Here is a 13,947-nt window from a genome sequence, read left to right on the forward strand (position 1 = left end):
TTTACTGATTGTGTTCCACTAGATTATTTGACTAGAAACACCTGTTGTTTTCTCTGCAGAGCCGCTGGGCAGAGAAGGGGTGCAGTTGGAGCATACCGATTAGAACACGTGGCTGGTGCGTGAACCCTGGTAAGTCGTCGTAAAGCAAAAGTGTAAATACTGGAGTATGACTTCTTTGTCAGTTCCGTGCTAGTTTTGGAGAATATTTGGCATTTGCTTCCTTGCATTTGGCATTATAGACTATTTTAATAATGTTTACATCTTGTTCTGCTCCCTATCTCAACAAGCTGTTAAGAGAAGTCACATTTAAACAAGCATCCCTGCATCTTTTGCTGCTACTTGAAGAGGGTAGCAGGCTGTTCCCCAGAATAGTATGTAAAAGATCTTCTCCAAATAAACTACTTTAATGCTAAGCAAAATGCCACATATATAAAATAGGTAATGCCGGATTATGTAAAATGCTTTTTTAAAGGAAGAGGGAAAAGGACTTAGCATCAAGTAAATCTGTCAGCTTGGGGAGTTCCAAAAATAATCATAAAGGTAGTTTGAACTGCTTAATATTGCGATTACTATTTACTTCTTCAAATTAGTCTCCATTATCTTATGAAAGAATCTTAATAATAATTTATTTGACTCTCCAGGGCTGGTGGCCATATCGTGAATAGATATTTAAAGAGCCTTCGAAGACCTAATTTAGTCTTTGTATCACACACTTTTACTTACTGCTTATCCACTTCCAAACACTCCCAAAATCAAGATTTCTCAAGGAAGCCTTTTCCTGCATTAGTGTTAAGGCATTGGCCCGCAGTAGGGAAATGTCTTGAGTTATACGTATCAAGAGACAACAAAGCAAATGTGCTTTGTTCTTAGCAAGCTTGCTTAATCTTTCAGATATGTAGAGATGAATCAGAAAACAACATGAACCAGCTCATCTTCTTAATTGGAATCATAGTATGAATGCTGGAGTAAAAAAGTACTTTAGAGAATATCCAGTCTAGACCCTTCTTTTGCTATTTGAGGAAAAAAAAAGGTTCGGAATGCTAAAGCAGCTGATGTAAGACCCACAAGAAGGTATCTGATAGCAGAAAAACAATCCAACCGAGAGCTGAGTGCTTGATATTTCCAGTTACATTTTACCATTCTGGCACTTATTACCTAATCATAAGAATCAACTGAGAGAATTCTTAAAAATAAAGATACTAAGAATTCTCCCTTCAAAGACCTGTGTCAATAGCAGTGGAATTTGGCCTGAGAATCTGCATTTTGACACATTCCCCTGAGAAATTCTTGCGATTCAGAAATAGGGAAAACTTTGCACTGTACCATTCTGTCTTCAAAGATCAAATACCATTACTTACCACTTAAGACTGTATAAAAATTTCTAAAATATATGATTATGAGTTTATTTTTAAATTGTCTATATTTATATTTGAGACTTTGGGGAAGCCTTACATTGAGACCTGTGTGGTGTTTATAAGTCAATTTATAAGTCAATTTTCCTGGAATCTGCTTTTATATTTATGGTACTTATACGTCTGTCTTCTGTAATATTGCTGTTTCTTAGAGTCCATCTAGAGCTTTGACCATTCAATCAACATTCTATTTAGTAAGATATTGAATCCAGAGAAACAGTCCCATCTGAGATGTGCTGTAGGAGCTAATGTCAGGCAGAAGCAGTTAAAATACTTGGCAACTGTCTGAACTATGCTTGCCTTCTATGAATTTCCTAGAGATAAGGCAACCTGTGCCCTGGCAAGAGTTTAGCATTTATTTATTGTTTTTTTTAATCACTTCCCCACAATAAAACACAGGTTAAAATGTGTTGACTGCTGTCAGTGGTGCTAATAGTGAACTTTACTGGAAAATGGCAACTTTTATAGAGTCAGTTTGTGAAAAGGCTTTAACAGACACTGACTTTCATCCCTACAGTTTTGGCAGTGCCAGTTATATTCAGGTACTAGATTCAATGCCCAGAAAGTTCTCCTCTAAGTCAAATGAGTTGAGGGTACCTGCAATCATTTAAATAGACAGGTTAGACTTCCAGGTAATTTTTAGGGAAAAATAACGACAAATGGACAAGAGTTGCAAATGATTCTTTTAAAAAGGCAGACTTAGCCTCTAAACTCACATGGTTTATTTTAGCAATTTCAGCTAACTTGCTGTGTACTCAACTTGTGTGAATTGTGCTTTTATACCATCTCATTTGACAATTAAAATGGAAAAACGTGGGAAAAGCTATTGTTTGTATTTTCTATAGTGCCATCAGTGTACACTGCACTGAACAATAGTCAGGGCACGCCAAACAAAAGCTCTGCCCTGTGGAGCTTACAATCGAGCAGCATGATACAATGCAGAACAATACAATTCAGAACAAGCATGTGGTGATTAACAACCTTTCTAAGTGGCATTCTTTGGAGAACAGGAGGTTTTTTTTTTTTTTCCTAAACCAATGGAGGGTGGGGTGGCAGACAGATGTACATTAACTGAGAAGCAGTTTCATCTATAGGGACTTTGGCAGAAGACACAAATCAGCCTTGGGTGAATAGACCAAGAAGGAATGAAGATTAGGAGGATGGTATAATCAGTAATTAAAGATTTCAGGGCAGGCTATCTCTGTACTGAATGGAGAAGTGGGGATCTCCTGGAAATAACAAGTGTAGCCACATTATAAAGAAGAAAATAGGAACCAAGGTATTTAATAAAGAGTCCCTTTCTAGTATTTCAGGAAAGGAGATTGGTTTGAGAGCATTCACAGAGAGCAGACAGGGACAGGAATGTGGGATGTGTGCTTCAAAACTTGAAATTTTACTTGAGCTGCCCAGAGATTCTGGCCTGCATTTGATAAATGAATTTGTAGTTGGTTATAGAAGAAGAAATGGTGCTGTTTAGCTAGAATTCTATGTTGAGAGGTCATGAATCCAGAGCAATGGCTATGTGAATTCAGACATATTTGGAACATAAATCCAGAGTTCAGTTTTGTGTGTTGTATATGTATGTAAGATAGAGAAACTACTGGAGCAAGAAGCTATTTATTTTCACTCCAGTTATAATGGCTAATCTTTACTGAGTACCCCACTGTTCTCAATGCTACTTGTATTATCTCCGTCATTCCTCACAGCTGTTATTACTTCACAGAACTGTTATAAACTCCATTTCACAGCAGCGTACATTGAGGCACACCAAGACTAAGTAAATTCTGAAACCGGATACTCTGGCTTCAAAGCCGGTGCGCTAACCACTGTGCTGTAAATTGCTCTCAAAATTCCAGGTTCCCATTCCCAAGAAAAACCCTCCTTGATGGAATCCTCCTGTATTTTCAGGAAAGTTAGGGAGCACTAATATCTTTTGTGCTTGTGTAATCCCATATATCATTCCCATATATCATTCTCCCTATAGGGTCAGCATTCTGCTCAAATCCACTGTAAGAATTGGTAAATTAAGATGAATAAGGTGATGTTGTTTGTGTCAAGTACAATATATTTAGTATCTACAAATCTAGATAAAATAATAACAGATAGAAATGAACACCATGAATCCACTCAGCCCCCATAAAAGAATAGTGTAAAACTGGGAAATAAAACATGTAATAGATTAAAGTTTGAGCCAACGAAAAATATTAGCAGATGACAGCCTGAGTTCAACAGTATGACATCCAAATAGATTATAGCTACATATAGAACTTAAATAGCTTTCCTATTGTTTATCCCAGATGTAGCAATACCAAAGATGTTTTTTGGTGTGCAGAGATCCTTTATCTTGCTTTCTATTTTGTGTGTTTATCTTTGTCTCACCCAAACTATTTCTTTATCCCAGGAACCTTCATACAATTCGGAAATATGAATTATTTTAGGTAATATTTTATTTTAAAAGACAGTAGGTACTAGAGCTTCATTTGCTTCAGACAGGAGGTCAGGAAAACCAACCTGTGCTGTGAGAATTATTATGACAGTCCTAAAGGAGTTGAGATCACTAGTTTAAGAACTTGAGAGCAAAATTACAAGGACATTTAAGTAGCTTCTTTTCACATTAAGTGTAAACTTACATGACATCTGTGTTCCTTGAGCTCGGATAACGAAATTTCTTCAAGTCTTCTCAACCCCTAACAAATGGTTCACCAAATAAGCAAAAAATGAAGGAGAACACACTAAATTTTATTAAATGCTATATTTGCACAAGCATTTCTAAAACTCTTAAAATGATTTCAAGTAGACATGCATTTAGCTTTTAACTGTAATAATGTAGGTCAGAGGTATTATAGGGGGAAAAAAAAAAAAGCTAAGAAGAATTTAAGGGCCCAAAGCAGATTTTGCTTCAACTGATATGGATTCAGATGTATGAGGACTATGTTGGGTTAATCTCATTTCATAAACATTACTATCAGTTTTGGGTTCTTTCTTGATCTAACTCTTTTTATTTCTCCATCTTCTTCAACTATTCCTTCTCCTAGGCTAAAAAAGTTTATCAGATCTTTACCTAAAACAGCAACAACAGAGCTACTGTGTTTCATTTCAGACAACGGTGGCATCCCTCTCTTTTCAAAGCTAAAATTCTCGAAAGAAGGGCCTGCATTTCGTTTTTTGCAATGCATTCCTTCAGTCTTTGAAATAGGGGTCTGTCCTACCCCTCCACTGAAATATCCATTTCAAATATAATTAATGCTTCATTTTCACCTTGTTTTCCATAAATTGAGATATAATTTATATTCAGTGAAAAAGCAGAGAGTCCTAAATATTTTTGAAAATATGTACACTGTATAAACCACACGCCTTTGTAGTGTGTTTGCCTCATTCCAGATCATTCCCTCATACCACCTTGTAGGTGCGATGAAAGAAATCAGGACTGTTATTGCCTCTGGCAGGATGGAAAATGCGTTCTGATTTCTTTCATTGTAGATTATTTTTTCCTTTTGTAGAACTTAAGGTAAATGAAATTGTACAGTGTGTACTCTTTCACATCTGGCTTCTTTGATTCCATATAATATTTTGGAGTTTCATCAACGTTGTTATATGTAACAGAAGTTCATTCTGTTTTACTATTTGGTGCTTCCTCTTAAATAATCATACCTCAACTTATTAATCACTTCTTTTGTTTTTGTATATTTGGATTGTTTCCAGTTCAGGGCCGTTATGAGTAAAGCTGTTATGAGCGTTCCTGCACATGTCTCCTTGTGAACATGTTTTCATTTCTCTTAGGTAAATGCCTAGGAATAGGATTGCCAAATCATAGGGTAGGTATATGTTTAACTTTAGGAGAAACCTCCAAACAATTTTCCAAAGTGGATGCACCATTTTGTAGCCCCACCAGCAATGAATAAAAGTTCTGATTACACCATATATTAACAACATTTAGTATTTTCGATCTTTTTAATTATAACCATTTTAGCCTATAGGAACAATATCTGCATGTGATATTAATTTGCATTTTCCTAATGACTAAAGATCTTGAGCACTTCTTGATTTTATTGTTAATTTGTGAAGTGTCTGTTCAAGAACTTTGCCCATTTTTATTGTTTATTATTATGTTTGTTATTATTACTGTTTATTTATTTGTAGGAATAAACCTCATTCCATACACAGAAATTAATTAAAAATGAAATATGGAATGAAGAAAAAAAGTTATAAAAATTGCAAACTATTAGAAGAAAACGTAGGAAAGTATCTTCACAACATAGACAGAAATTTCTTAGAGGGACAGAGAAAGCACTATCCATAAAATAAAATACTGCTATATTAGATTTCATAAAAATTAAAAGCCTCTGCTCATCAAGAGTCACCATTAAGAAAATGAATAGGTGAGACACAGACTGAGAGAAAATATTCAAATGGAATATATCTGACAAGTTCTTGTACGAACAATATATAAATAACTAATTATCTTTTAATTATTAAATGTATGGCCTTTTCATTTCTTCCTCCTGTGGCTTCTTCTTTCACATCATTTGCCCCGTTTGACCAGCCACTTCTTAAAAATGGATTTGTCTTAGTTGTTGTTATTCTTCTACTTTGTTCATTTTTAATTCTCTCTAATTCGTCTATTTTAATCATTTTCACCGTGTTTCTTTGAATTATTTTCTGATGTGTTATGCAGGATCATCTCCCTAGTTGTCTGCTCTTTTCAGTCTAACTTTTCCCCTGGGTGGTGTAAATTCTGGCCACTCACAGTGTGATCCATCAGCCAGCAGCATCAGTGTTTGTGAGCTCTTTAGACTTGTAGAACCCACACACAGGACCCACTGCATCAGATCTGCATTTTAACATCCCCAGGTGATTCCTATAAATACACATTAAAGCTTAAGAAAAAGTAGTAGTGGAACTTATATCTATGGTTTCAACTGTCTCCTCTGCTGATAATTCTTACATATTTAGTACATGCCATTCTAATATGGTCCAGATTTACATCTTAACAAGTTAAGTGTCTCCAGATGGCTGATATCTAAGTATGTATGTAAAACACAATATGGAGGCAAAATCAAATCATTTTTATCCAACAATATTAATGACCTTTTTTTTAAGTGAGACCTTGCATAAAAATAAAATGGTGTTTCAATACTCAATTTTTAATTCTATAAGGCACAGAGGGCATAGACTGAATTATTATGGGAATAATAGAAAAGAAAAATGTAAAAAATAAATAATATAATAAAATATGATCAAGCGATAAATATGGATAACATACATCAACTTCCTAAAAGATAATTATTTATAATCTTCCATCCTAAATGAACTTAGAGTTCAAAACTCAAACAACTTTTCCTGCGTGCAACCAGCTTAGCAACTCACCTACAAGAGAGGAAAATAAAATGCTATGAATTTTGCACATACCTGGTACATGATGTCAGAATATCATCAGATTTTTATTCCATCAAAAAATATTCATCAACAAAAACTAAAAGTTACATTTTTATTCAGCTGCTCCCAGTCACCACGAGAGCAAGCCATTCAACTCAGATGAGAGGAAAAGCAAAAGATTTGATTTCTATTATATAAAGACTAAAAATTACTATTGAATTGTTAGTACTGAATTACACATATCCCATAGGTACTGAGTACAATGACAGTTAAATTTTTAGTGAAAATATTTTGTTTCATCACAAATGTCAGAACATCTTCAAAGTCATGTCACAGAAAGGACTTTTCCTATTTCTCTAAGGTAAAAACCCAAATTCACACATCCCATTTTGAGAAAGGTTTTTCAGGTGAAGTTTTATGTCACTCATGTCTCCTTTGCTTCAAAAAGAAAGGACAAATTAATTGTCATACTTTAGCTTGATTCTTGGCTAAGTACATAGGATAAAATGTCAATAAGCATGACTGAAATATGTTGTTGGTTCCATTGTATTTATGGTAATAATAATGTCATTAGATAACATTTATAGAGAGTTCCTATGTGCCTCACTTTATTATCATTATCCCATCAAATTTATACAACACCCTATGAGGTTTAGAGAATTATAGTGACTTTCTTCAGATCTCATAGCTATCAATAAGTGGTGCTGGGAAAACTGGACAGGTACCTGTAAAAGTATGGAATTAGAACACTCCCTAACACCATACACCAAAATAAACTCAAAATGGATTAAAGACCTAAATGTAAGGCCAGACACTATCAAACTCTAAGAGGAAAACATACGCAGAGCAATCTATGACATAAATCACAGCAAGATCCTTTTTGACCCACCTCCTAGAGAAATGGAAATAAAAACAAAAATAAACAAATGGGACCTAATGAAACTTAAAAGCTTTTGCACAGCAAAGGAGACCATAAACAAGACGAAAAGACAACCCTCAGAATGGGAGAAAATATTTGCAAATGAAGCAACTGACAAAGGATTAATCTCCAAAATTTACAAGCAGCTTATGCAGCTCAATATCAAAAAAAAAAAAAAAAAAACAACCCAATCCAAAAATGGGCAGAAGATCTAAATAGACATTCCTCCAAGAAGATATACAGATTCCCAACAAACACATGAAAGAATGCTCAACATCATTAATCATTAGAGAAATGCAAATCAAAACTACAATGAGATATCATCTCACACTGGTCAGAATGACCATCATCAAAAAATGTACAAAGAATAAATGCTGGAGAGGGTGTGGAGAAAAGGGAACCCTCCTGCACTGTTGGTGGGAATGTAAATTGATACAGCCACTATGGAGAACAGTATGGAGGTTCCTTAAACTAAAAACAGAACTACCATAAGACCCAGCAATCCCACTACTGGGCATATACCCTGAGAAAACTATAATTCAAAAAGAGTCATGTACCAAAATGTTCATTGCAGCTCTGTTTACAATAGCCAGGACATGGAAGCAACCTAAGTGTCCATCAACAGATGAATGGAAAAAGAAGGTGTGGCACATATATACAGTGGAATATTACTCAGCCTTAAAAAGAAATGAAATTGAGTTATTTGTAGTGAGGTGGATGGACCTAGAGTCTGTCATACATAGTGAAGTAAGTCAGAAAGAGAAAAACAAATACCGTATGAACATATGTATAACTGATTCACTTTGTTATAAAGCAGAAACTAACACACCATTGTAAAGCAATTTTACTCCAACAAAGATGTTAATTTTTTTTTTTTTTAAAGATCTCATAGCTAGAGAAATCCTACTAAGGATATCAGAAATCCTACTCAGTAATTCCGAAGTCAGTGTTATTAACTACTCTAACATAGGGGTGTAGAAATTTGTCTTCTTCCCCCCCCCCACCCCCGCCGGGTATCCTATGTGAAGAAATAACCAAAAAAAAAAAAAAAAAAAAAAAAAAAGGATGGGCTTGCCTGGTGGCGCAGTGGTTGAGAGTCCGCCTGCCGATGCAGGGGACACGGGTTCGTGCCCCAGTCTGGGAGGATCCCACATGCCGCGGAGCGGCTGGGCCCGTGAGCTATGGCCGCTGCACCTGCGCATCCGGAGCCTGTGCTCCGCAACGGGAGAGGCCACAATAGTGAGAGGCCTGCGTACCAAAAAAAAGGAACTCTATCTGCACCTCTGGAGAGGGTAAATTTTCTGCTCTGTGGGGTCAGAAGCAGGGAATCAGTCAGAGAAATAATAAAAATGATGACAACTGTATCTGCTCTGTAGAATAGAGGAAAATGAATTACTGCATGGCATCAGGGCGCATTTGGAAAGAAGGACTTCAAGGAATCCTGAAAAGAAATTTTATTTCTAAGTAGTGTGTGATCCTCTTCCATGCCCCAGCGTTAGGCCAAGAAGTACCTGCTCACTCCAAATAGGGACAGATATCCACACGTCTCTCTTTCTCTCTCTCAAACTTCAGCATTAATATGGACCCCAAATTTACCACTTGTACAGCTAGACACATGAGTATTTCCAGCTGAGAAAACGAATTTTTCACATATTGCTGGAATTCTAACCCTGAGCAGACACAGCATCCTCCCAACATAGAGGCTTTCTGAGTGAAATCAGCGCTGCTGTCAGGATCCACATTTTCAATCTGTATTCATGCACACGGCATCATATCTTCTTGAGGAGGGCATTGTCATACAGTCAAAGCTAATGTTCGGGCAGGCTTTTATCTTGCTAGTCTATCATTACAATCCCAACTGAACCAGAAGGCCTTGGGGGTTTTCTGTTGCTCTCAGTCAGTCAGTATGGCAGATACCAACTTTTCGTAACACACTGATCCAAAGGAGGCAGTCACTGCATGGGTTTTCCACTTTTGGCATCTTTTTCTCTTCCTACATAAGAAATCTGGAATTACTAATTGGGAAAAAATAAGAAGCATTAGGTTTGCGGTATTAAACCAGGATAGAAGTTTCACTTATTGTTTATAAATTTATAGTCCTCTCTGGAGCTGCTACCTAATAAACTGCTGCTAAAATTAAAGTTCAAGAAGAGCTTTTCGAGCTGTACACTGTTAACTGAATTTCCTTCAGGAGTCAGTATTTAGATTTTTAAGGGGAAAATGACCCTAATAATGAGAAATGTATATACAGCTGGTTATATGGATGTGTGTGTGTGTGTGTGTGTGTGTGTGTGTGTATTACAATATGTACATTTCCCCATAACTGGAGCCTTCGCATTCATTATTATTTTTAAAATTTTTATGGGCATTATTTTAGATATATATTTCCTGCCTTCTTAAACAAAATGTATTGAATATAATTTAACTTTATTCTAGAGAGCTCAGAACATCATTGTGAATATCCATTATTGTGTTATGGTATAATGATGCTATGTTGGATTCTATGAAATTTATTAAGTCAGGTCTTCTTGTAGGCAAATGCATTTCTTTCATTCAGTCATTCATTCTCTGAGTTCCAATTATTTTCCAAACCCAAATAAACGTCAGTGAACCAAAACAGGCAATGTCTTTGTCTTCTTGGATTTAGTCTAGTCTGAGAAGTAGGTATGGATAGAATAAATACACACAAAAAATACATAATTCAAATTTAATAAATGCCAAGAAGATAAAGAACAGGATGTCATCAAAGAGAGGAACAGATTTATCTAATTCATATGAAAGAGTTAGGGAAAGACTCTGAGGAAGGGGAGTTTTCCCAGCAAGATTTTAAACACTAGGAATTAGCTAGAGGAAAGGAATAGCATGTGTAAAGGATTTAAGGTGAGAAAGACCTCAGAGTGCTCAAAGATTAGATGGATGAAAGGCTAGTGTTGCTGTAGAAAAATACGGAAGGGGGATTTCAGAAGGATATTCATGTTCTTTAAATATTTTAAGAGAAATAATTCTAATTACTTCCTATTGAGTGATTTTTAGATTTCAGGAAAATAGTCACAAAATTAAGGAAAAAAGTGATACAAAAAGAACTTGATACTCGTAGGAATGAATGAGGGTTTAGGTCAAATGCAGACATAATTCAAAAGTTACTTTTATGCTTGTTATTCATCATCAAATTTTCCCTTAAGTTATTTGAGGATTCCCCAGGGAAGTTAAAATGAATCTGACCAGGGATAAAACAAACAAAATGCCAATTGAAACCCCATAGTCGCTGCTTCTCAGATTCCAACCTCATTAGACCTCAGGAGTTTCTATAAAGGGGTTATTAAACAAATGAATTGTTATTTTAGTTCCTGTAGCATGTTGCTAGTGTGAAAACAGTTTATATGTAAAACCAATTAAATTATGGTAAATTACGTAAAGTTCAATATTATAATATCCAGAAAATTTCAAAATAGTAGAAGTGTCTATTTGAATTCTTATTAAAATTAAAAATAAGATGAGTTTTCTCATAAAACCTCCCTGCTTTGTTATACCATAGGAAAAAATTTCTTTTGGAAAAAATAATTGAAACAAAAATATACTTGAATTATGCTTATAATTCACTTAAATTATAGATTACTACTTAAATAAGCATGTAGAAAATATTTTACTTCCTGGGAATTGATTTTCTGTTGATTTTTTTAAAAAGAGAGATTCATAAGATGCATGGATTGCTTCTTAAATTCATCCTAAGCATTGAAATTCATTATCCAATTAATGGCACTCAGTATGTGTTATTCATAATATACCCATAAAATTGAGCATTAAAACTCAGAGCAACAGATTTTCATACTAGAATGTATGTGTACTCAAGACAAAACTAATTCTAGTGCCTGCTAATACCAGCATTATTAGAAAACCTTTTTCTTGTTTTACTTTTTGAATGTAATTAGAAATTTGCCTAAAAATCCCCACTGACATGAAATGTTAATATTGGTGCAATTAATGAAATGCTAATATTTATGAATTAATTGGCAAAAATCTTGATGAAAGGAAGCTAACAGAAATCATTTATGCAGAATCTACCAGAGGACAAGATTTGTCCTTGGTGACTTGCTTATTTTGCTTTCAGAATGTTATTTAGTAAAATAGTCAGTGATTATTTCAGTAAATTCTTGGTTGAAAGAGTTCTCTAAGACAAAGTTAACAAGCTAGCTTCTAACATAGATATGTTAATTGGAAATATAGGAGATGATATTTCTCAGTCACTCAAATATGCAAGGGAAAAAAATGTGATTCTTATTTTCTACAACTTTGCTTTGCCTCTGTCTTGAGTTTTCCTTTTTCCTGAGGGCCAGACATATAGTCTTGGTCCATTCTATGTAAACTCAGTTATTTTAGGATTAAACTACTTAATTCAGTATTTACTCCACCCCCACCATTTCTACCAGCATCTCCTCTAGGTGCATCTGATTTTCTGCACATTATGTCAGCGTTTGCTCAACCTTCTTTGTTCCAACTTATTTTCTATCCACAGTGGCATGTTTTCTTCTTTGGCATCTTTATGTCACGTGTGAAATTCTTCCCTGTCATCTCTTAAAGTCAATGTTAGAATGCCACCATCTTTGCTCCCACAAGAAGACAAATAGCAGTTCCCCCTGCCATGTTACGTGGGCAGAGGTTAATTTGTTTAGGCATGCTCTATCCTCCCAAACCATCTTGTTTCTAGAAGCTCTCAGCAGGGTTTGGTGCCTACTAGGGCATATAGGCAGGGCTCAGATCCTGTCTAATGTCAGTGATGTTAGACTGTCTAAGAGGGATCACAGCTGAAGTACATGTTTTGGTAAATATTCTTCACAAGTTTGTTTGTTTTTGTTTTGTTTTGTTCTTGATTCTACCTGATCTTCAGCCAGTAAGCCACACATTTTAAATCTTTTTTTCTTATGGTCCCACAAAGCAACTTCCATTTGGGAAATGATAGACTCATGAGGGTTCAGGCAGCAAGTGAAAAATTTGCTGTTGCCAAAAGGGTAAATCGCTCCTTGGCCAATGCTTCACATTGTGCCACCATTATGTCCTTTCTTTACCATTCTAGAACTTGAACAGTAAGTGAAACTTGGAAATTAAGAAATTAAAAATGTATAAGAGAAAGGATGAAAGAGAAGAAGGGAGGAAGGAAGAAAGTATGCATATTAGCATGTGACCCAGAAACCAGGCTTTTGCAAAGCCTTTAATGTAAATTCCCCAAATATCAGTAACTTAGGGATAGCTACAGCAAAACAGTAAATTGAAGAAAAAACCTCCTATCTCCTCTTACTCCTTTCCTGACAACACTCATCTTTTTCACAGTTTTTCCAGGTACCCAGGGCCCAGCTCCAGATGATTCCCATGGGGTCTTTTAGCCCATGTGTTGTATTAACATTTTATTGTTTAAAGCCTTTTCCTTTAGAATCTCTCTCAGTGTAGCCAACAAATATGCAATCATATGTCAGATCTGGCTTTTAACAAGGGCTACCTAAAGATAAACTCATCAAATGTACCCAAACTATTTTGAGGTACAAAGCAGGCCAACGGTGAAAACAATTTACATCGGACTGGCTACTTTGTGATCACCCAATGTACTTGGGTTGGACCACCTTCAAGTTAATACATAGGATGTGGAGAACTTGAGAGAATTGGAAAGAGAGTTGATTACTTGTACAGGGGATTACTGGGAAGGGCAGGGGTGGGGGGCACACAGACAGGTCCCAGATAAAGTTGGGCCTTTATCATTGTTAGAAGGTGAGATTAGGGAATTTGCTAGGTTTGGGTTTGTGATTTGTGAGGTTGGAATCTTTCAAAAGGGCCATGCAGGGGACACGTGTAAACTTTCTTATCACCCTGTCCGGATGTGGAGCTAACAGGAAAGGGGAAACGGAGGCTTAAGAGAAGTCAGTGGTATGCTCGCTTAGGCAGCACATATACGGAAACTGGAACAATACAGAAAAGATTAGCATAGCCCCTGCACAAGCATGACACACAAATTCATGAAGCATTCCATATTTTTGTTTGGGGTTAGCGGATGCAAACTATTATATATAGAATGGATAAACGACAAGGTCCTACTGTACACAGAGAACTATATTCAATTTCCTGTAATAAACCATAATGGAAAAGAATATGAAAAACAATATATATGTATAACTGAATATATATATATATATAACTGATTCACTTTGCTGTACAGCAGAAATTAACAAAACATTGTAAGTCAACTGTACTTCA

The 13,947-nt window shown here is 35.7% G+C and overlaps 1 non-coding gene across 1 annotated transcript; it reads left to right on the plus strand.

Annotated features, from left to right (window-relative positions):
- The first annotated feature begins 13,622 nt into the window (after nt 1–13,622).
- On the plus strand, nt 13,623–13,729 carry LOC136121716 (U6 spliceosomal RNA). Its single transcript, XR_010655739.1, has one exon. It is a non-coding gene; the product is annotated as a U6 spliceosomal RNA (small nuclear RNA).
- The last annotated feature ends 218 nt before the right edge of the window (nt 13,730–13,947 follow it).

The sequence above is a fragment of the Phocoena phocoena genome, chromosome 3, assembly GCF_963924675.1.
Source record: "Phocoena phocoena chromosome 3, mPhoPho1.1, whole genome shotgun sequence".
Lineage (NCBI taxonomy): Eukaryota > Metazoa > Chordata > Mammalia > Artiodactyla > Phocoenidae > Phocoena > Phocoena phocoena.